Genomic DNA, 25,080 nt, shown 5'->3' on the forward strand with positions numbered 1-25,080 from the left:
ATAAAAAGAACAATAGTGATGATAATCATAGCAGTAATACAATAGTTGTCTTTAATATAATTTCAACTTTGTGTGAGGGCCTGGGTTATTTCATTTATTCCTCATAAAAACCTTACATGATAGGTGTGCTTATTGTTCCCATTTCACAGATGTGGAAACTGAGGTTTAGAGATGTCAACTAGTTGGCTCAGGTTACATCATAGCAAGGGGTGGAGGCGGAGCTAGAACTGAACTATCTTCAGAGTTTTGTGCTGCTCACCACTCCATTATCCCGACACCTCAAGCAGGTAGTGTAACATGAGAGGTACCAGGGAGATTGACTTCTTTCGATTGAATATCTACTCCTTCCCCCAGTCTGCACATGTGTCTGAAATTTTATTTTAGAAACTAGAGGCCAGATCCTGGCCTGCAGGGATCTGGCCGAAACCGACATCCCCCGAGGGATCCCAGATTGTGAGAGGGCAGTTCTCGAGTGATGCACCCCAGAATCAGGCTCCCTCCTCTCTGGTTCCGGGTGTGTCACCCAAGAACCGCTACTGCCAAGTGACCACAGCTCAGCAGCTCCTGGTGGTCAGTGCATGTCATAGCTACTGGCCGGTTGGCCAATCCGCTAGTCAGTTGGTCACTGAGGCTTTTATATATATATAGATATGTTTCTTAGGGTCTAAATGGTTTAGGAGGGAACGTCCCTTAAACCCCACTATTCAGGTCTAAAAACCACCAGGAGTTGAAGACCTGGTCTGAATTTAGAGGTTCTCAGCCTGATTGCACTTTAGAATTAGTGGAGGGCGGGTGGTTAAACACTGCCAATGCTCTCCGTGGTCTGGGGCATTGGAGGGAGTTAATTGCTGCTTTTCCAGAAGTCTTGTAAGGAGGTGACAACAGTCAGCTGGAGAGAAAAGCCAGAGCTTCTCTCCCTGAAGCAGCTACTAAGAAAGGTGAAGTTCAAGGCATGGCCAGAAGGTGGCTCCACACTCCGTCTCTCCCCTCAGTCTTCCTGGCAGTCAGGAGTCTCAGGATCCAGGAGACACAGGGTGAAGCCCACTGTGGGGAGTGGGATTCATGTCTGTGAGTTGGGAGACTAGGTTAAGCAGGATTTATTTTTTCATAGTTTTTGAGGGAGAGGAAACAGATACCACTTGCTGGGAAAGTTATGTGGAGGGAGGATGCCTCCTCCTCATCCCCAGAGAGCTAAATGGAACCAGATCGGGCCCACCCCATGCCACTCAGGGGAGATGCTTTTCAAGGGAGTGAAATGTTTTATTGAAGAAACTCCAAGGAGGGAGGAAAGAAGCCCAAGAGAGGGGCAGCCTGACAGGTCGGCAGATGGAAACAGCCCCTTTCGTGCATGTGGCTAAAAGCTGGAAGCCGGTCCCTCTGAAGGCATCGCGGTAATCTGCAGGTCCATGACACCTTTCATCTGCCTTCTCGCCGCTGGGATTGATGGGAACCGAGACATGCACAGCAACCGTGAGAAGCAGAAATGGGGGCCCATGTTCAGAGTCTACGGAGCTGATAGCAAAGGGAATGGAGCTCCCGGAGCCTGCAACCTGGGGCCTTCTATTCAATTTTGCCACCTCTATAAAGCGAGGATAAAAGAGAGCTCTTTTACCAAGTGGTTATAAAGATTAAGGAAAATTATGTCTGAGAATTGCCTGGCATGTAACAGGTACTCAACAAATGTCTCTTGCATGTTCCTCTTGCCCAGAAGTGCCAAGTGCTCAACAGCTGTCTGGTCAAAATATCATCAACTGTTCATTTTTAGGTCAGTTTTCTCAAGTGGAAAAACAAAGAGGGAAGAATGAGACCCTTTTCTCCTGGGGCAATAGGAAACCACAAATGTGAGTTCCCAGTTCAACTCAAAGAATATTATTAGTCAGCAATACCCACACATTGGATAAACGTCTCGAGGTCTGATATTGCCACTATACAAGCATATTCATGAATGATAACAGCTTTCTGTTCGACAATTTACACAGCATAAGGTTCATTCAATGATCACAATTTGTACTTTCACAGGTCTTATCTTTCCCAACTAGAGAGTCATCGATTGAAAATGTATTAAGTGTTTTAAATAATATAATGAGATAAAGATGGACTGCCTAACTGAATTGCCACCATTACGTTTAGAGTAGGTCTGGTGCCTGTGGCCTCAGCAACAGCCCTTTCCCACACAGTTCTAGAGCCACCATGCTTTCTACAAGAAAAATCTGATTACATATTCACTCCATGGAAACACGCCTATTGAATGTTCTCCGGACCCCTCTGTACTGCCACATGTGGTAGAAACATCAGTCTTTATCCTACTGCTCCTCTGGCCACGTTTGCCAGCCTGGACCTCCCAGCAGACCCATGTGCCTCCTTGGCGTGAGCGATGCTCTTGGCTCTGGCTGACCACTCTCTTTTCACTCTAAGGGTTCTACCTTCATGGGCCCCCTCCTACCTACGCGACAGAGAAATAACACTCACCACAAATAACATTTGCTCCTTGGCGTTTCCCAATCCCTGCAGTTAGGTGGCAACTCTGGCAATGAAATGTGAGCAGATATGACATGTCACTTCCAGCTGAGGGGGTAAAAGACCCACGTGTGATTCTTTGGTCTCTCTCTTCTCTTGCCAGAGGACTCGTGTTCTAGATGCTATAGTTACAAGATGATGCCCCAGTGTCAAGTCAGATTCATAGATAATGAAGGGGACAGAGCCCCAGAACAAGAACAAGAGCCCTTCTCTCCTTCCTTCTTTCCTTTTCTTCTCTTTGCCCTCCCTCCTTCTATCCCGTCCTTGTTCCTTCTGGCTCTGGGATCAGAATAGACTGAGTTCAAATCCAAGCTCCACCATTTATTAGCTGTGTGACCCTAGAAAAACTTCTCAACATCTCTGAGCCTGTTTTTCTCATTTGGGAAATGGGGATCGTCAGATTCCCCATAAAGATAATCTCTCATCAGATTGTTTTAAGGATTACATTTATGTACATACAAAAGACTTAGAATAATGCCTGATACAAGGTAAGCATTCAAATAAAAATTTGCTAATATCAGTGCTGATTTTCTTTGACTTGTTCAATGAATAACTAAGGAATAATCAATATTTAATAGAAATTCCTAACCCTGGGATCTAAGTTAAGCCGACCGGTATTTTGGATTTGGGCCCAACCCCTATCCACTTGCCCAAATCCCTCTGTCTAGGATGCTGCAACCAACATTCCTTACGAGAGAGTCAGTCATTTGACTTAAGACTTGTTCCCCCTTAAAGCACAAATACCACATAAAGTCTTATCAATCATTTATAATGCCCTCATTGAAGTAGTCCCAGACAACCCCAGCTGGAAATAATAATAACTCATATTTGTATGGCACTTTAAATTTACAAAGCACTCTCACATACCCTTGTTCTTTTGATCCTGGGAACAATGCTGTGGGGCAGGAGGAGAAGGCAGGACTAGAAGCGTTACCATTTTAGAGAGGAGCACACTGAGACTCCCTGAGTTTGGGGGCAGAGGTTCCCACAGCTGGCATGGAGCTGGGGTTCATTTTCAAGCTTTGTATCCCCCAGGTCCAAGTTCCTCCCACCCTGCATGCTATGTAACCTCTGAAACTCTCTATCAGCAGTCCAGACCTTAGGCACCCTGGTGTGTAATACAGAGGCGTGGAGGCTGGCAACCTTTGCTTTTGTATTAATGAGTTTAGAGACCTGGGGGGATGTTTGGGTGAAATGGGATTTCAGAGATAATCTGTTCAAGATCCCAGGATTAAAATCAGATCTACTGAGTTCACACCCAGCTCTGTCCCTTACTGATGAATCTTGAGGGAGGCATTTCATATCTATGTGCTCTCATTCCATCACTTTTTAAACAGGGCCAATAGTAGTCATTCAGTAGGGTTTTCAGGGGATGAAATGAGAGCATTCATTTACGGCACGTAATTAATAAATGCCAGCCATCATCACTAGCATGTTCCAGTCACAGCTGGTAAGATTACTTATAAGTTTATTGCCCTTTGAAGATCACCTGGACCCACCCCCATATTTCATAGGCAAGAATACTAAGACCCAGTGAGCCATGGTAACTCAGAAAAGGGAGACTGGAACTCAGACCTCTGAATTCCTAACTGGGACCTTTAACCATCTGCTGTGAGCTGCAGCCTCTACTAGTTCTATGGGAAGATTATTCAGTCATTCAACAAATATTTATGTCTGGCCCTAAAATAGCTACTGTGGAAGGTTACAAATATTTATAATCTGTTTGGATTGGCAAGTATTAAGTAATAACAGCATTTAAATAAGCATTTAATTGGTAGAACAATTTGTATGAGGCTATCGGTGGAATGCCTGAAGCATGTGGGAAAGGACAGAGCTCCGTTAATTCAGTAATTTAGTGGTCAACTCATTTTATTGAGCTCCTAATTGTGTCAGGCATTTTACATGGCTTCAGAAATAGATGGTCTCTACTCTTAGGGGCCTCACAGTCAGATGGGATGAGATGTGTGGAAATAAAGCATTTCGACACACTATTTTTTTTTTAATCCACAAGAAAGGTATTTATAAGATCTGTGAAAGCATAGATGACTCTAGGAGCACTACAGAGACTGTTTCTAAGTCTGCCTTGGGAAACTAATGTCCAATAACATTGAAAGTGGGTTCTGAAGTACAAATAGGAGTTTGCTAATATGTAGTAGAAGAAACAACTTCCAGGAAGAAAATGAAAAGGCTTTGCAAAAGCCTAGACAAAGGGCCTGGCTCTTTGTGTCGGGGACTGGAAGACTGCTGTGTAGCTAGAGCTTGAGGTTCGAGCTGGACTGTTTCAGGCAGGTGGAGCCAGATCACAGGGGTCTTTGCACAATCTTGGAGTCTGGATCGTAATGCGTAGAAAAGGAGAACCTGGCACAAACCTGAGTGCAGAAGTAACCAAGGAAGATTGGACTTTTTCCCTCCATTCCTCCTGAGTTGTCTGTGTTTGTATAATCCATGTAGATTACTCTGATCATCAGAGGAAATCTGTTATCTCCAAAGAAAGCAGGATCACCCTGGTTTCACTGTGGATGGTGGACACTCAAAATCAGGAATGAAAACAGGAAGCCAAGTCAGGAGGATCAGGAAGCCACAGTCCCTCAGATAAAACTGTTGAGAAAATGGACCAATTGCAGATGGAAGGGATGGCATCTGAGAGAATATGAAAGGGAGGGCCCGGAGGGAAGTTCAGTGAGTGAACGTCAAGGGGCGGGAGAGGAAGGTCTGGCGGGGCTTCCAGAGGGTGCTGGCTTGAGAGTCCACACGAGCTGCCTGTTGTGGTTTCTATATTCTCAGCTAGGCTGAGAATTTCCCTTGGGACAAAGACTTCTGCATTCTGGGGTCTCCTCCCATGTCTGTACAGAGGAGCCCTGCCCTCTCTGGCTGTCAGTGCTGATGGACTTGAAGGTTGGCTAGGGGGCTGTAGGGGCTGGCACTGGAACACCTTGGATTCTGCTTAAAGTTGTCGGGTAAAATACAGGACACCCAACTAATCTGAATTTCCTATAAACAATGAATCCCCTTTTTAGTACAAGCATGGTCCTATGCAATATGTTTTTTTTAAAATCATTGTTTATAGGAAACTCAAATATCACTGAGCATTTGGTAGTTTGATTTGGTAAATCTGGCAATCCTAGTTCTGGGGTGTGTGTGTGTGTGTGTGTGGCAGATTGCAGGAACAGAGAGATGGAGAGAAGAATTGGGATATATAAAAGATTAAAGTGAACCTAAGGAGTCTTCATTCTCATAGAGGAGGTAGGGAAGGCACAGAGACCAAAAATGGAGTCTCGATAAGCGAGACAGTAGGCAGCCACTCTTAAGGTCACTGGCTCCTCTTGTTCTCATTCTACAACTTAAAGCAGGGGTGTTCTGCCAACATAGGATAGTCCTGGCCCCAGATGCCAATAGCTCGCTATTGAAAAACACTAGTGTTCCTGTACCCTCATTTTGCAACTAAAAGACTGAGGCACCAGAGAGGTTATATGACAGGCTCTTGATGCCTTTCACATAGGAGATGGTCAAAAACTGTTGAGTGCGCCTGGCCAGTGTGGCTCAGTGGTTGAGCATCAACCTATGAACCACAAGGTCAGTTTAATTCCCAGTCAGGGCACAAGCTCGGGTTATGGGCTCTGTTCTCAGTGGGGGACGTGCAGGAGACAGCTGACCAATGAATCTCTCATCATTGATGTTTCTCTCTCCCACTCTCCCTTCTTTTCTGAAATCAATAAAAATATACGTATATATTTTTAAAAACTGTTGAGTGCAATATTAAAAAAGGAAATGGAGCCTGTTAAGGGGACTTCCTGCTTTCACTCCTCTGCATGGTACCAGAATAGGTTGGCATGGCTGTGGTGGGGGAAAGGCTGATGATGGGACCAAGAGAAGTTCCTATGACCTTGGAAGTCTCAGGTTCTCAGTGGAAGGCCTAGAGTGTCCTACCCAGTACCCTGGTGCCCCTCCCCGGGGTGTGATGGGAGGTAGGAGCCCTCCCCGTGCCTCTGAAGGAAGGCACTCAGCTGCACTCAGACTTCCCACACCTGTAGCCCTGGGATCCTCATGGTACACGCCAGCATGAGAACTGGGGGTCCCAGGTGCCTGACAGGCCACCTGGCTGGGTAGGAGTGGTCAGCGCCAGGACCCATGGCTTGACTGCACCATGGGCTCCATAACAATGCAACTATCAGCTTTTCAGAGTTTTACCACCTATGACACCGGGCTAAGCAATGTGGCGGTTGTCTCATTTAACTGCGAGGAAGGGCTTGTGTGCCCATGTACACGGGAGGGGATAGGAGCGAGCATCAGTATGTTTACTAAAGCCCCAAAGATGGAAATGGCAGAGATGGGGTTTGAATCTCGGCCCACCCGGGTCCACAGCAGGACACTGCTTTCTGGAAGAAGCTGAGCTCGGGAAAGGAACTTGCCCTAGAGGGCCCTCTGCCCAGAGGGCCTGGCACCCAAGGCCCCACTCCTGTTTCAGCTTGTTTTCTGCCAAGCCGCTCGGCCAGGCTCAGGCGGCCAGGCGCGGATGTCAAAACAGGGCAGCGAGATGTCAAAGCGCCCGCCTCCCCGTGTGTGGCGGGGAGGAAGCCCCGAACTTCACAGCTTTCATTCCCCCCAAAGTAGCCGCAGTGGAGCAGGGGTGGGAATGTTAAAACCCCAGGCCGGAGGCCTTGCCTCCCCACCCCCAACCCGGAGCCGGAGCCGCGGGACTTCAAAGCGAGAGGAAGCGCGTGCAGAAGGGAGGGGTGTAAATCTGCGGCCCTTCGGAGCTGCGAACATCGGGGCGCCCCCGCCCGCTCCCACCAGGTGTCCTCGGCCGTGTGGCCAGATCCGCCTGCTCGCCGCGGCCCGCCCCGCCCTGCTCGCTGCTGGCGGCTTTCATGTGGATCAAGGCGGGAAGATGACAAGCCTCCTGACTGATAGATACACGGAGACTTGGCTGGTGATTTATTGGCTTTCTGCACCTGACGAGAGTCACTAGGCCGATCTGGGGAGGGAAATATATGGGCTTTCCTGACTCCAAGTGGCAGCCGGGGCGCGCATGTGAGCTCAAGCTGGGCAGGGAACGCGGAGCTGCGCACCGGCCTGTGTTCTGTAAGCGGGCCCAGGTCATAAAAGTGTCAGCACGCGATATATTTCTTGCGAGGGATCCTCTCCGGGCTCTCTGGCCAGCGCCTTCTCTCCCGTGGCTGGCAGTCCGAGCCGGTGAGGGTGTCCCCAGCCGCCAGGCCTGAGGTCACAATCCCTCTGATCCCTCCGCACTGTCCCCCAGTGCGATGCGGGGCTGAGGGTTGGGGGCTGGCGGCAGTGACAGGACACTGGTCCGTAACACCAGCCTGGAGTCTCTCACGATCACATCTGGCCCTGCGGACAGTACAGGGCTGGACTCAGAGCTCAGAGTTGGGACTCAGATCTGCCTGGGAATTCTGGACCTGTCACTCAGTCAATGGGGTTGTTTTAAGCAATTACTTAACTCCGCTATATGGCTCCCGCATCTGTGAAATGGAATGATAACACACATGGAATATGGAGGGACTGATTGATTTAGGAAGTGAAGTTCCAACCCCGCTCTGAAGGGTGACATTGCTAGGAAGCGGCTGGGAAAGGGGCAGGAGGGATAGTGGGGCTGTTTAACGGCCCAGGCACCCAAATGCCACAGTATTCTATTGGTCCATGTAACGGGCTTCTGTCAAAGCAGAGGTTAAAAAAAAAATTACCTTCTCTTATGTCTGGAAGTAGAGACCCCAGGTCATGTAAGGACTGAGATTTTCTGGTGAAGAAAAGAAAGTAACCCGAAGGTTTTTCTTGGTTATGTAAACGTGGAGGCCCACTGTGTTCTGACCTTAGGAGGCAAGAGAACCTTCTTTGACAAGGCTGACCCGTTTGCACAACACCCACAGGCACCTTCTGGGGGAGAAAATGCTGAGGCCGCCAACTCCTGCTTCCCGAGATAAGTAAACAGGAAAGCCCGAGAGGCTGGCTGGGGGGCTCCCGACCAAGGCCCAGGGACAGTTAGGCCTCAGAAATAAAATCACCGTCAGGAAAAAGAAAGCCTGGCTCATAACACCATCTGAATACAACAGCCACAATGGCAGAGGGGTCTGCTGGTGAACCGGCAGGTGTGGCTGATGCTGGAAGCTTCTCCGGGACCACCTGTTTGACCCCAAACCTTTATAACCAGGACAGGCACATGGGGCAACATCACCAGGATGTCCGTCAGCCTAACACAAGTTAGCTTCTAAGCCGGGCAGGACCCATGCTCCAAAGCACCATGGGGGGGCAGCAAGATGACCATCAGTCACCAAGCAACCAGGCTCTTGGTCTTAAATCTTTAAACTGTAAACCCTCGGCATTCTCAGACAATTCGGAGTGATGATGGGGACACTGAGTCTCCTGTTCACGGGGTAGCTGGGGAGGGGCCTGAAAAATAAGAGATTAAACTGCGTTTGGCCCCCACATTGGTAAAAAAGGTTGTGTAATGTTGATGAATTCCAGGGTGTCCCTCGCTAATTGTTCTGTCTTCAGTTAAAGCACAGGCGTAATGCGGGGCCCATAGCACTTGGGGAAGGTTTGTTGGTTATTCTTTCCTAGAACTCCATTCTGCCATGATGTTTGGAAATAATTCTAAATTTTGTTTGCAACCATTTTTTTTTAAATGTCTAAATTGGCAATGTGGCTTACTCTTGTCCGTCATCTTTCTTTTTCATCTCTTGCCTTGGTCTCAAACATGTCAGGGGTAGAGGTTCCACTAAATGACTTCATACACGTGTTCAGTGAAGAAAGGAGTGGCTGTCCAGGCAAACCACAGCAATAAGAGCCACAATAAAACATGGGTGCTCACAAGGGGAGACTACAGGTCTCCCTCCGTCACCCAGGTTCGGGGATCTGCTGTCCGTCCCCACACCTGACCTCACTAATATCCACCACAAGCAGGGCCAGCACCGCCCCCAATGCTTCTCTGATGCACATCAAGAGAAGAGCACCTTTTCCAGGGGACCCCGTACCTTTCTGGGGCACGTGGCTTAGGAATCAGAACATGGGCTGAATTTCAGCCCCCACTGGTCCCCCTGCTGGGGGCAAATTCTCCACCTGAAACTCTCACTTAGCATCTCGCCAAGAATGGAGGAAAGGACAGGGCCCGGAGGGGACAGGGAACGTCTTCACCTGTGATTTGAGGACACAGGCATCTCCCAGATGGTGGAGAATCTCCACCAGCCCCTTTGTGAGCAGGGCCCCAGCACTTAGTCATGCGCTGACCTTCCAAGGCACCAAACTAAGCCCTTCCCCCCAATAGTAAGTAGGATGTCGAAGACAGGAACTTCCCAGCGACTTGGGTGAGGTACCCTGTGCAAGAAACTGAACACCTCCCACCCTGCTTCATTCTTCCCTGTCTACCCGCTCAAAGTCTGGAAAGTAACACAACAATACCTAAGTTTTTACCCAGATGATAGCAATATTTCCATTATGCTTCATTTCCTCCCCAAGGACACTTTAGATTATCACAATATCCAAAATGTTTTGTTTGTGCGTGCTTTACAGACCTCGGTAGAGGAGAGAGATAGAGAGACTTTTACATTCTAAAATAAATGACTGTAAGTTAGCTGATTTTTGTGTGTCACAGTTGGCCGTCTAGTCAACACAAACATACTTCCCGGTCCGCCCTTTGCCTTAAGTCAACACCCGAGGAGGGTCACAGTTCTGAATTCAGGTCAGGCCCCATGAAGCCTGAGGTGTGGTCTTCCCTGGTTTCTAAATTCCAGTGTTGGGCCAAGGAGTTCAAGACTATGTCACTTTGCTGTGATGGCCATTTGCTATTTTAGACATTTTCCACCAGGGGGCAGAAGTCGCAAAGATGAATAATATTAGAGACAAAACAAAGAACTTTCTAATGAGGAGGCCAGTCTGTGGTTTGGGTCTTAGAGAAGAAATCAGGAAATCTGAGTATACTTCCTATTTGACCATTGAGTTTCTACATGGAAAAGGCAAATATTTTATAACAGGGCAACCTTTTTCTGTAAAGGGCCAGGTTGTAAATATTTGGGGATTTGAGGGCCATGCAGTCTCTGTCTCAACTACTCAACTCTGGTGGTGCAGCGTAAAATTAGCCATAGGCAATACTATAATGAATGAGTATGGCTTTGTTCCAATAAAAGTATTTAGCAAAATAGGCAACAGACTGGATTGGACCCCAGGGCTGGAGTTTGCAGGCCCCTGCACCTGTGCCTCTGAGTGTAAAAATGGACCTGGTAAATATTTTTCTGAGAGCTGAGTCTATCTGCAGCTAAACGTCTACCCTAGCACCTGTCCAACCCCAAGGTCATGTCTTAGGAAGACGCCTAGGAGAGAGGGATAAAGAATGAGACTAATTCAGGCCAAACCCCCATTTTAAGGCCTAGGAGTAGATGGACTTATGCAGCCTGCCTCTAGGACAATACCTGGCACACAATTGGCACTTTCTTTATTTTCCATATCAATAATGATTGATCGAATTAGTTGGTTGGTTTCTGGGAATGTAAATTTTCTATTTAGTCGTCCAGGAGTGCTCTCGGTCTCTAGGGCAGTCACCAGCTTCAACATCCTAACCCACAATTGCCCTTTTTGGCCAAAGTCCGTAGTAAGAGCAGTTTACCTGGGGCATTTATCTTATCTATTCAAATAGCAATCACAAAGTGCTTTGGGGACCAATGTGCCCCAAACACATACTGGATTCCTGACTTCCCTGCGGTAGTCCTTTCCTGTAACCAGCCTCTCCCATCCGCTGGAGCCAGTGGTATTGAGGGATCCGTGACCCTATGATTGATGCTAATGGTGTCTGAGATGCCTGGAGGCTGTGCTATGAGTGATGGAGCATCTTAGAACATCTCATTCTTGTGGCCAGCTCTGGTCAGTCCTGTCGCAGCTGTACTCTTAGCGGCTAAGCTAGGTTTGGAACTGAGCAGAAAAGGCCGCTGGACCCAAGGAAGAGGCACCTCACTGTCTTCCCTGACTCCTCCATCCCCTTTGTCCGAAAAGGAAGTCAGCTTGAGGGCTGGTAGGGCAGACAGATTTCGGGCCCTGCCACAGATTTCCAACATTACTTACTGCCCCGACTTATCATCTGCAGCTTGACAGATTCTGCACACAGGACATGTTGTACACATTAAGACGTGCTTCCTGCAGTAAGAGACTCTCCCAGATTGAAGATATTTTCCTGCTGTAGAACTGAAGCTTGAACTGAGGTATTCAGATGGACCTCAAGATCTATAGGTCTAACCCTGGCCAATGTGGCTCAGTGGGTTGAGCATCATCACATGTACCGAGAGGTCTGATTCCCAGTTAGGGCACATGCCCAGGTTGCAGACTCCATCCCCAGTAAGGGGTGTGCAGAGGTAGCCAATCCATGATTCTCTCTCATCGATATTTCTCACCGTCTCCCTTCCTCTCTCTCTAAAAAAAAAAAAATCAATAAACAGCCTTAGCTGGTTTTGGTCAGTGGATAGAGCGTTGGCGTGCAGACTGAAAAGTCCCGGGTTTGATTCCAGTCAAAGGCACATGCCTGGGGTGCCGGCTCCATCCCCAGTAGGGGGCGTGCAGGAGGCAGCCAATCAATGATTTTCTCTCATCATTGATGCTTCTATCTCTCTCCCTCTCCCTGTCCCTCTCCCTCTCCCTCTCCCTCTCCATCTCCCTTCCTCTCTGAAGTCAATAAAAATATATTTTAAAAATCAATAAACACTTTTTAAAAATATCTATAGGTCTAGAGTAGGTTTTGAACATTTCCTTCCCTTTAAGGGTTCATCCTTTTCTTAAGAGCAGTAGCATTGATAATGAGGGCTCCACCTGGCCAGGACCTGCTCCAAGGAGAGCTTGCTGCCCCTGCAGTAGACAACCGTCATCTCCTGATCAATCCTGACCTAACCTGCCTTTGTCCTTCCACGTGGGCAGAGGCTGTGGACTACAGCTCACAGCTCACCTGGGACGCCTCCGGTTGCTGAAGGGCTGGATGGAGGCTCTGAGACAACCTGATGGATCATCTCATAAACAGAGCCCGCAGGAAGGAAAAGAAAATTATGCCAGCAGAATGCACTTATGAGAAATAGATCTGTGCGGTGCAGGGAGAAATGCTTTGATATTAAAATTTTTTGTAACTTAAAAAGGCATGAAAAATGATACCGACCACTAACTAATCAACATTCCTTTGCGAATGCAGCTTCAGTTCCTAACCAAAAACACATCCCTGCTATTGTCTTGTCTGGATCCAGATGCAAACATGATTAATTAAGTTTGGGGCGAGGAGTGGGAGGGGGATGGTCAGGATGGATGGCTTACGGAGGATCATTTTTATACACAGGCCTGGGGGTGGGAGGGGTCGCCAAAGCTGGGTGCCTGACCCTGCGTGGCAGGGCTTGCCTTCGTGCACTGACGGCCACAAGGGTGCAGCGAGTGGGCTGCACATAGACCTTCAGGGTCTCCTTACAGCCGGAAAGGCTCTAAGGGCAATCAGGAGAAGCTCTTGATCCGGTCCGTTGCCACTGCCCAGCACAGGATGACAGAGCAGCAAAAGTACATGAGGCGTCTTGTCGAAGGACCTGGGCCCCACTTCCCCCACTGCTACCAAGTGGTCTGGGACCTTGAGCAACCTGCGTCAGTTTCTGCATTTGCAAAATGCAGGGGTGGGTTAAATGTTCTTTAAGTTTCTTCCATTCTGGCTTTTTATCCTGCAGTCTCTCACTCCAAGCAGGGGTTATCATTTTATCATTAGATCACCAAATGTGGCAGGCATTGCCACCTTTGGGCAAAGCTGCCTGTTGAGGGTGGGGCTGGGAGGTGTCCTAGGTGGGCATCTCTGGTGCAGATGGCTGCACTGCGGAGATCTGAGCTGCATGACCAAGGCCAGAGGACTTGCTTTCTCACCACTGCTCTGCCACACTGAGCTCAGTGACGTCAAATGAGACACCTGCTTGCTCTGCGTCACAGTATCCCCGTTAGAAACAGAAATCCCAGGCCTGGCTTACCCTGGGGTGTTATGAAGCTTAGTGGGGGCAGCTGATCAGAGAGGACAGTGTCATGGCGCAGTCACACCTTCTCCGGGAGTCTGCTCCTCCTGTAGGAGCTCTGGGTCAATGTGCACTGTGATTGAGTGGTTAAAGGGGCAGGACCCTGAGGGAGACTGTATTCAGATCACCTCCCCCAGCACCCCAACCATTAGGCAAGTTACAAATCTCCTTTGGGCCTCATTGACCTCATCGATAAAGTGGACTAATAATCAGAGAACATACCTCAGAGCGTTGCTGTGAATATTTAGCTAAAATATATAAAAATGCTTACAATCATACCCGGTACATTGTACAAGTGCTAAATAAGTGTTAGTATTATATTTGAGGGTCCCTCTCCGGCCCTGGGCACCCACAAAGTGTCCCTTGAGGATGCAATCCAGGGAGAGCAAGTGGAGCTGTCCCAACCTTCAGCTGCACGGAGCAGGCACATTCTTCATTCATTCGTTCATTCATTTGACAGATATCACGGAGTACCCACAATGCACCAGGCCCTTAGCTAGGCTTTTCCAAGACTAGGTTATCTGCAGCCTGCAACTCGGCGGAGCTCTGGACTACCCAGGAGAGAACAGTGGGTGGTTTTCCTGCATGATGAGCAGGAGCAGGCTTGTACGCAAGTGAGAGAGTTTTATAAGGCCTGTTGGACCCCAAAGTGGTGCTGGTACTGGGTGTTACTCCAAAACTACCCAGCAGACCAAGACCCTGGTGTGGAGATTTGAGCAGAACCAAGACTACAGTTTAGTGAGCTATTTTATTGAGGGTTTTACAGCCCCTTCTAAAACCAACTGCTTCCACTTATTTACCCCCTTTTGATGTGAGCTGGGAAGGACCACTTTTTAAGATGACTAGCCACACCCTCTCAAGCATAAGAACAATGAATTGCCCAGGTTAAGTTCTGTGATTCTTCTCAATTACAGAGGAAAGAAGATGGCCCTTCCAGGTGTGCAATTCCACCCCTGCAAACATCTAAAAATATGCAGTATTCTCTTACCTAGCTGGCAAATTATTGGAAAGTATCATCTCTAATTCATCTTCATGTTTTCGAGGGAGTTTATTATTCCCATTTCCCAGATGGAGTAACTGAGAGCAGAGTCAGGTGATAGCTGCTCAGGGACCCAGAACCACAGAGGGAGTTGGTGGTGGGCCGAGAATGAGTTATTTCCTGCCTCACAATCCATGGTAACCTGGAAATGACCTTGCTGGGCAATGTTAGAAACATGAACATATGAAATGGAGAAGTTAGACTTCGATGTTCTGGTCCATGTCCAGGACACTAAAATGAGTGTCCTGCTCCCATGAAATGCATTCTAAGAATCACTCATTGTTCTGAATGTAATTTAAGGTGAAACAGATCTTCCATGGAGGCCCCAGGCGAATCCCTTCCCACCCCAACCCCTGGAGAATGACTTCCCATTCATGTCCGCAAAGGTTTAATCCCTACAATGTACAGGACACATTTTATAAAGGAACCAAAATGAGAAGGCATTTTCCTGGGAGGAGCAGCATAAGGATGGCTACAGAAATGACATTTCAGCCCCCGACCTGTGTATGAACCAGCCTGCATACGCGTCTTCCCTGCTCCCGCTGACCTTTCAGGAAGCCTAGGGCTGCGGTGCTGCCTTGGCTATGGCCAGGGTCCTGCTATTCGAATTCTTGAGCTGCTCCACCTCCCCTCCTACTCCTCTCCTCATTTCAGGGTACTTCTCCTGCTCTAGGACTTGGTTAGTGTTTGTGCCATAGTTTCCCTGCTCTTTGTTCTCAGGCCTTGGGTGTGGACTCACCGCCCTAGTCTCACACACACACACACACACACATTCCCAGGAGCCTGTCTCTATATTTCCCTTCTGCATGACCATGCCCCAGTCATTTGTGTGCCCAGAATTGGGCCCTGGGGCATATAAAGGGCAGGAAAGAGACCCCAAGCTCTGGAATGCAGAGCCCTGATATGAAGACGCCTCCCTCTTTAATCTGAGTGACCTTTTACGAGAGCTGGTTCAAGACCTCAAGCCAAGCTCTTGTTTATCTCCCTGACTCAAGGTCCACTAGTCCTTGAGCACCCCTGAGCTCCTCTGTGCTCCCGGGGAGCAGCTGTGTTCCCATCATGCCCAGGTCTGTGTCTGCACAGGCTCTGAGCCTCCGTGCCTGGGCTCTCCCTCTCACCAACGGCTCCGTCTGAGGTCGGGACACGTAACTCCTCTGGGGCTCCATTCTACACTGCTTAACTTCTCTGGGGTACCATTTTCTTTGGGGTGAGTTCATGATCCCTTCCATATGTGAGTGTACTTGGAATCAAGCAATGTGCTAAGTATTTTCCCACACTCTCTTTAATACTCACAGCGACCCAGTGCGGTAGGCACATTCCCTACTTTATGGACGAGAAAATTGGGTGAGGTTATGTAAAAACTCAAGTCACACAGCTACTAAGTCACAGAATGACAACTGAACCACTGGGAAACCCAGATAGGTCTGATTAGGATATCCTTCAAAACCAAGAATTATAGTGCTGCTGTTTTCAAAGAATTAATGACTTACTAGACATGATGAGACAGGAACTGGTTGGGTTTCTCACAAAATTAGAAGAAAAACACCCCTTTACCAGATGCATATTTGAAAACTGGCAGAAGCTTATCCACATTCTTTCTAGAAATAGCTGTATTGGTTGAAGGTGGATTTGAAAGAGCATAAAGGCGTGGTATTTGATGGATTTTAGCTCCCTGGTGGATGGAATGAAAATGTTTACAGATGTTGATAAATGTTTGCTTGCCTTTCCAATGTAGGAGACAGAAAGCTCTATTAAACAGATTTTGCCTCAGGCAGATCAGAGGAGCCAATCATGGAGCAGTAGAGTTTATAAGGGTACAGCCTGTTCAGCTATAACAAAACACCATAGACTGGGGGCCTTAAACAACAGAAGTCTATTTCCCCACAGTTCTGGAGCCTGGAATCCGAGATCAAGGTGCCAGCAGGGTCAGTTTCTGGTGAGATCTCTCTTCCTAGATTATAGAGGGCTGGCCTCTGTGTCCTCACATGGCCAGAGGGGTGGGGGGTGAGGGGGGCGGGCGCGTGCTTTCTGATGTCTCTTCTTATACGGGCATTCATTCCCACCTCATGACTTCATCTAAACCTATTATCTCCCAAAGCCCGCATCACCAAATACCATGACATTGAGGGCTAGGGAGTTCAACGCATGAATTTAGGAGGATGAAATTAAGACCGTAACAGGTATATAATTATTTTTTCAAATATCAGATTACAACTAAGTTTCTCTAAGGGTCTGCTGTTATTATTGGAACCCTATTTGATATCGCTTTAAATTCTATTCTCCTTGTAAATTACCTATGCATGTTGGCCTCATCACCAGCTTTCGTTTCAGCATCTATAATCACTTGAATAATCTTATTAGGGTGTCTGGGAGGACAGCTGACTATTCTCTTCCCACGTTATTTGCATGACCTTCAACAGTAAGATCATTTAGTTGGGTGGAGGATTTGGGAAAATTATAGTTGAGATTTTAATGGGCTTTGCAGACACTAAGCCACTTTCAGAAACAGTACCTGATAATTTTTGTAGCAGCTTTTGAGAGAAAGGTACTATTTTGATCCCTGTTCCAAATTTGAAATGAGAAACCTTGGCTCAAAGGGATTAAGTGCTCAAGATCACCTAGCAATGAAGAGCCAGGGTCTGGACTCTGCGCAGGTCGCCTCATGTCAAGGCCAGTGCTCTTCTTCTTAATCCACAGATGCCTTTTTGGAACAAACCACTCCTCCTCTTCAGGGTTACCAGATGGCGTGCTCCTCACTGGAGCAGAGATCAAGCAGCAGCACAGGCAGAGATAGCAAACTGAGTATGGGGTAGCTGTAGTAGTAATGGCACATCCCCCCACACATATCCTCACATACATCAGTCATCTGTACCCTCAGTAGCCTCCTATAATCCAAACACTGTAGGAACAGGGAGCAAGAATACCAAGCTCATTGGCTTCAAAAGGAATTATCCAGACATAAGACAGAAAACATGTGCATGAAGCTGTGAGCAGGCAGCACCCATTTTTTCCTGCCTCGCCTACATCCACATCCTCCTCCACTGCTGAGCCAACAGATGAAGCCGTCCAAGCTGCGTAGAGAGGCGTGCTGACGACGAAACAAGAGAGTTCGATGCTGCGTATCCTTCCAAACTGGCCCCTCCCCATGGTCACATCACAGATATGGGTGTGTCCGGTAGGAGCACCCAAAGGAACCCTTTTAAATCAGGGGATCTGAGATTGAAGAGGACCCGTGTCTTGCTACTTGCACGAAGTCCAGAGAGACCGCAAGCATGACCCATTGTTAAGTACTAACAGTGGGGTAGAAATGACGGCATCACATAATGGAGCCAGAGGACACCCTGAGTTTCCTGTGTCCCAGAAGGGGTGCAGATGGCCATCTGAAAATACCCAAGGCCCCTGAGTCAGAAATCTGGGAGAAGCAAGCCCATGGGGCCCTGGGACCAGCCAAGGAAACACACCAGAAGCGTGCAGCCCACGAGCAGGACCGCTGATGTTCTGGGAGGAAGTTGCTGCATCCCGAGGACTGCTGGTGTAGGGGACAGTTTCTTGGATGGAAACAGGACTAGGGGCATCTGAAGCAGAAAGTCATCAGGGCACTGAGGCAAACCAAGGCTGAGGAGCAGGTGATCAGCCCCCACCCCCAGCCCAGCCCACAGCACCAACCTGGCCAGTATGAGTGATGGCACCAGACTGGTTGGACAGCCCTGTCCCTACTGGAACAAAGACCAGGGAGAAGGAGAAAGAGGGAGAAGGAAGTATTGACTGTGACTAGGTTACAACCTATAATGGCGAAGAAATCACTGAATTTAACTGGGTTTACCCAAAAATAATTACACAACCTTTTCTGTATCAGTTTGAATGAGGACTCAAGATAGAAAGTTAGGCTAAAAACAGGAAAAATAAAGACAGGTACTCTTTTGTCCACCTGAGTTTGTTGTCATTTATGGTAATCAAATGTCAATATTATGCTAAGTACTTTATACATATCATCCCATTTAATCACAACAACCTTGTAATATATGTATTACTACCCCACTATATAAGACCAGAGAGATTATGTTACTACCCAAGGCCACCCTGATATTCATCAGTAAAGCCAGGATTTGTATGTCTCTAAAACATACATCTTGGGATTGAAGAGAAGAATTTATCCAGGATAACATTTGTACCTTTGAATTACAAACCATGTGACTATCTTGTTCCTGTGTAACAATAAATGTAATTAAAATAATAAAACGAAGGCTCGTGTTTTTTACAACACTTTATCCCAAACTCCATTTCCTCCCGCACAGAAGTGCACTGATATTCATAAACCATTGAATTTCTTTCCCATCACTTCTTTACAAGTGTCCATAAAGAACCAGACTGTAGGTGGCAACAGAGCTGTCTTTCCCTTTAATAGGATGAGGAGGCAGCGTAGGCTGAGATGGCCTCCTGCCCTGGTAAGCAAGCAGGAATGTTAAACTTTCAAGGTGCAGGCCCCTTTTAAGATCTGAGAGATGTGTTGTTTTTCTGTGCTCACTACAAATGTTTGCTCATTAGCCTATGTGACTCCAGACGTTGGACAGGGTAGGGACATGGGAGAGGAATGCTGGGAGACCCCTTTACTGGGGAAAGGGTGGGCAGTGCAGGAAGAAGGATATCCTTTGCTCTTACATCTCTGCTGTCCCCTAAACACATGGCCAGCCAGCACCACTGGTTTCCAGATTGCTTGTGGCCTTGTAGGAAGAAAGGATTGTTCATCTGAACAAGGGTCAGGAAACAAAATCATTGTCTTCGTTGAATGAAGCCTCGGGGGTCAGATCTTCAGGGAATCCTGGATCTCATTTTTTAATCCCCACCCCCAGCATCTCACCCACAGTCTCAGATTGTCCAAGAGCTTACACAGTTGCAAGGTTTATAATTATCTTCTAGACGCAGTGGTTCTCAACCTTCTGGCCCTTTAAATACAGCTCCTCATGTTGTGACCCAACCATAAAATTATTTTTGTTGCTACTTCATAATTGTAATGTTGCTACTGTTATGAATCGTAATGTAAATATCTGATATGCAGGATGGTCTTAGGTGACCCCTGTGAAAGGATCGTTCGACCGCCAAAGGGGTCGCGACCCACAGGTTGAGAACCTCTGTTCTAGAGAGAGATCTGAGCACCCCCCACAATCACCATTGGCCTTCATGAAATGACAACTACTCTTTTTAAAAAATACACATATTTGTATTGATTTCAGAGAGAAGGAGAGAGAGATAGAAACATCAATGATGAGAGGAAGTCATTGATTGGATGCCTTCTGCACGCCCCACACTGGGGATCAAGCCCACAACCTGGGCATATGCCCTGACCAGGAATCGTACTGTGACCTTCTGGTTCATAGGTCAATGCTCAACCCGAGCCACACCGGCTGGGCATGACAACTACTCTTAACTTCTGATGTTGTGATGGCCTTACCCAGATGACTATAGTTCTCCATGCAAAAATTAAAACTCACATTTTGAGCTCACATTTCCTCGTCCAGCCATCATTCTCCAAAGCACAAACACTGGTGCCTGGGTGCTTGTGCCTGGAGGAACTCCCGGCATAAACCTTGCCACACTGTGCCCAAACCTAGGCCCCTCACTCTGATAGATCACATCGTTGATCATAATATCTTCTCTCGGATCAGCCAACTCTTAGGTAACTAACAGATTCCTCAGAGTCTGCCTTTACAGAGCCCTGGAAGATGCTCTGACTGCAAAAAAAGTCTCTGGCATACACCATATTATATCAACGTAAGTCAGAGTGACACATGTAATTGTAGGGTAATGATTTTTTGAACTAGTTTTACATTCAAGGAAACTGAAGCAATAAAAGATTAGGTATCTCCCCAAATTCAAACACCCGAGGAAAGACAGAGCCAGGATTAGAACTCAAATTTCCTCGTTCTCTATTCAGATTTTTAGACACTTAAACATTGCTGGGGTGTATGAGGGATATATATATATCCCTCTCCCCTGACCATGTTCTGTACAAATTAACAAAACAAAGCACTGGCAACTGGAGACAAAAATATCCTTTGTTTCTAACAGAGGCTAGGTGGGAGGATGTGGCTGGCTGTTGGCCAAGTAGACCTACCAACGCTAGACCCCAATGAGGAACAAGATGCCTCCAGAAAAGGCCAGGAGTTGCACTAAATGAGCTCCCTTTAACAAATGGAAACATCATAAGTAGGGCAAAAATGTTCCTGCAATACACCAGATATAATTAGTATCAATCAAAGTTAGGTTTAATTAAAAGCTCATATCTCACCCAGCCCACTTTGATAAAGCCAGATAGGTATGTCTTCTATCTCTATGTTAACAATCATAATAGTAATTTTTTAAGCCTTAAACAAACTCTAAGATACTGTGAGGTGGAGTGAGGTAGAGTGGATATTGAACCATTCTACAATCACACCACCCCCAACCAACCTTCCTCCAGATTAAATCGGCCTGGCTAACCCCAACGCAAGGGAGATCTCTGTGCCTTTCATCAATTCATTAGTTAATAGTAGTCTGTCTTAATTCAAATAAAGTTGTCATTTCCCATCCTATTCCCGTCTTCAGATGTAGTCATATTCTTTCAGGCCAAAAACTGGTTCACCTTCTCCTAGAAAAACCATCTATTAGAAGGATCTGGATTTCAAATAGGTTGCCATCTTAGCATAGTGCCAACAAATTGCCTATTCCAGCTGCTTACTGGCTCCTTGTGGCCCATGCAAAATATACAATGGATGTTTAAAGAATGAGAATTGAAAGATGGATTCCCCACACCATGGCAGCAAAGATTACCGATTGCCAAAGCCTTTTATAAAGTAGGTGGAGAGCACAAATGGTTCTCATCATGTCCTGTCTCCACCATCTTGATTCATCTACATCGAAAAAGGAGGAGGGTATAGTGTGGAAATGTGTGTGTGTGTGTGTGTGTGTGTGTGTGTGTGTGTGTTTCAAATTGCATTTTTTTGGCTACATCTCCAGTGAGATGATTAAAGAACTTTAGCTCTTTGCAACTGGCTCAGCCATAAGTTTGACTATGCTTTGCTTTCCCAATATGGTTCTCATTTGCTTTCAGCCTCATTCATTTCTTATTATTTTTGTCTCTCAGAGAAAAAGGCAGCAAGAAAAATCAACCTTGGGCTTCGTTAATTAAGGCCTGCATTCTTGCTGGTATATTTCAGGAAGACAATCGGTTCCTTTTGCCCACTCTCTGGAGAACCTTATCATGTGGTTCCATTCATTCATCAGGGCTCTGGCTTTGGGGCCTGTCGCCTTGCGGTGGTCCTTACATTCATTTCCATATGGCACTGTGGACACTGTATCCGCTTATAAAGCTAATTTTTCTCTCTGCAGAGCTCTCCAGCAAGCAACCACTAGGATAATCTCATAAATCGTTATTGGGAAGAAGACAGAAGCTGTGATTTTCATAATTAAGAAAAAGAAAAAAAGGTAAGCATAGGCTCTCTCAGTCTCCTCACCCCCCACCCAAATACCAAGCATTCTAGTTCTGATTCCTTGTTTATTTGGTATGTGGGGTCCTGACCCACCTTAAGCTTAGTCTTGTTTTTTCTTTGATAAACAAAAATAAAGGCAGGGAACTGTGGGTTCATTCTCCAGAAGGTAGAACCAGAGACAGTCGGGAAGAAAAGCCAGATGTATGCCTTCTCAAGTCTCCTTCCCTCTTCACCTTTATGCCTTCTGGGAAGAAAATGGACGTGCTTCAGTCACGTTAGCTAAGCATCTTTTGTCGTTTCTACCAAAATAAACCTTGCAGACTGGCTCCCAGGGGCAATAATGCATCCTTAAGGAAAAGTTCTCCATCATTTATTCAGCAGACACTATTCTGCTCCAGGCAGTGGTATGGGTGCCGTAGGGATTCAGAGATGTGCTCACGGTGCATCTATAAGGAATATGTAGATGACAGAACAGCACAGATGTGCAACAGAAAAAGGGGAAGCAGAAAGGGTGAGGGGGGAAGATTAAACACACCCCTTTATGATGCTGATCTCACTGTCCTTAGTTTAGTTGACTTTGCTCATATCAACACAATTCTAAGCCACTTCTCCAGCACTATAGCCAGATGAAGCATGGTTAGTGTGAACAGCCAAGTGGAAGGAAAAGCCGGGGGAAGTAGAGGAGGAAGTAGAAACAATGATTACAGACATCTCTTTTGGAAAAATCTTTGTAAACAAAGTTAAGGGCGACTTTCAGTGTTTAAAAGGTTAAACTCTCACTGATCTGGTCACTTTGACGGTAGAATTATTGCCTCCCTCAGGCCTAGAGGCTTTTCGTTTTCTAGAACAATAGCTAATGTTCATTGTTTTTCAACTTAGTGCTGGCCACTCATAGCTCATACCCACATTTTTTCATTTATTTAATCTTTACAATCTGTTAAGGTAACTGCTCTTATTATAGCCATTCTGCAGATGAGGAAACCAAAGTACAGAGGGGTCCAGTAACCTGACCAAGACCGTCCATCCAGGAAGAGAGAGAGGGAGAATTGAAATGCAGCCAGCCTGGCTCTAGAGCCCAAGCTCTCACCTGCATGTTTGTGAGTCTTGGTTCTTTGGCAGCACCAGCATTCAAAACTATGGGGCTCTTTCCGTCAGTGTCCGAGTTGGGCATAAACACAGGGCTGTGTGGAAGAGTGGACAGCTGAAAAAAATCAGGGCTCTACTAGCAAGGAAGAAATTGGAGAGGGGGTGAAGGATGAACTTGTGTGCAGCCCACCATGTCTGATAAAATAACGTGATAGTAATGCTTATTGAATTGCAACTTAGGCTGAATGGCTTCATCAGTTCTAGGAACAGCGGTGAGGGAACAGAACCCCGCTTAGAGAAGCGTTGATGCGAAGAGAGAAGCAAACATTTAGGAAAGGTTGGGAGCTTGAGGCACCATCCTGCTAAGGACCCAATGCAGTGTGACATCCAACCAGGGAAGAACAGGCACCACCAGTGAAGACCTTTCATATACCAGATGCTGTATGAGATTATCTGCACACTTTATCCTCTTTAATCCTCATAAAAGTCCCTCTGAGATACAAACAATTATTCTTCTATTGAAGATGCCAAAGTCAAGACTCAAAGAAGCTGGGTAACTTGCCAAGGCTAGGAAGTAGCAGGGAGAGGATTCTGTTGGCTGTTGACAATGGCTGTAACCTTCCCACATGGTCCAAGTCTCTATGGAATTTATAGGAGAGCCTCAGCCCCCGACACTTGGTTATGACCTGAGGCTTGGAGCCCCACATCTGTGAAGTCTCTTGGTGAAGCAGACCATTTGTGAGCACCAAGTGCTCGTTTGTGCTTCTGGCCTAAGGCTCCGTGAGAGCAGCAGGCCAGGTAGGCCCTGTTCCGCTGGGCCAGTGCTGCTCAGAGGTTTCTACTGAGGTTCTGTCCAATGGCAGAGGAGGAGGAACCTCAAGCTAGGATTGTAATATCAAGAGACCTGGGAAGTCAACTGATCTTTGTCAGTGCAGAGCCTGCTTTAGTGAGTCAGCGAGGCTGGGAATTCCTAGGAAGCCCTACTCCACTTCACTGCTGCCTGCAGCCAAGACTTCAGGGGGCAAAATGTGAGAGAAGGCTCCACAACCAGACACAGACTCAGAGGAGGGGAAAACACGGACCAGAAGCAACGCTAGGAAGAAGGAAAGATTTTACAAACAGGTTAAGAGAACAAGCCATAAGACATGGTGCAAGAGGTCACCTGGGACAAACAGACTTACTGGAGCAAGGTGTTGTGGACCAGGGGCTGGGAGAAAGGAGAAAGTAGACATGGAAACAAGGCCGGCCCGTCACGAAGTAGGGACCAGAGGTGCCAGTGCAGACTGGAGGCGAGTTGCTTGTGTGTCTCAGCTTTCTGAGACTGGGGTTCCGGTGGCCACCGGCTTGCTCGGCTCTGCACATGAGCCCTCGGGTCTGACCACCTGGCACCCAGCCTCACTACCTACCTAGCAGGCCCCAAGACAGGCAGATGGCATCCCGGAAAATAAAAAACAACTGCTCAAAACTCAGAGATGGAAATGCCTACCCATTAATTTTTGTTACAGTGAAAATGGGCTTTTCAAAGTGTGTGACAACCTGTATCCATGAGCCCTCCAGAAGTTATAGTTGGAAAATAAGGAAGCAAGGAGCTATCCAGCCTAGAGAGCAAGAGAGCTTGATAAATGTATCCTTTCTCTCCTGTACCAGATACAGAGAACTTCGGGAGTGGGGGAGAGAGAACACCGCACCCCACCTGGGTGTTTCCCCGGTGGGTACAGGCAGAGCAGCAGCAGACCCGGCCGTGAATCCACCTGTCCTCCAAGCCACCTTAACCCTCAGGGCCGCCACATTTCGTCCAGTTCCCTGGCCATCCAGGATCACCCCGGGACTGCTACCTGACGGGGATGCATGAAGCTAGAAATCTCTTCCTGAAAACATGATGTACTTAAGGTTGAGGACAGTTTTCCAGGAGTTAGAAGGAATCAGAGGTTCACTGTTTCCCGTGGCT

General features: G+C 47.2%; 1 protein-coding gene across 3 annotated transcripts in view; it reads left to right on the forward strand.

The window, feature by feature from the left end:
• The window catches only part of HAO2 (hydroxyacid oxidase 2), a 155,675-nt gene that overhangs the window by 105,790 nt on the left and 24,805 nt on the right, over positions 1–25,080 (forward strand). For all 3 annotated transcript variants that reach the window (XM_036342859.1, XM_036342862.1, XM_036342860.1), the window contains one exon: positions 21,946–22,041. The gene's annotated coding sequence lies outside the window, so the exon portion shown is untranslated. The remainder of the gene's footprint in view (positions 1–21,945; positions 22,042–25,080) is intronic.

This window comes from Myotis myotis, unplaced genomic scaffold, assembly GCF_014108235.1.
Source record: "Myotis myotis isolate mMyoMyo1 unplaced genomic scaffold, mMyoMyo1.p scaffold_m19_p_18, whole genome shotgun sequence".
NCBI lineage: Eukaryota > Metazoa > Chordata > Mammalia > Chiroptera > Vespertilionidae > Myotis > Myotis myotis.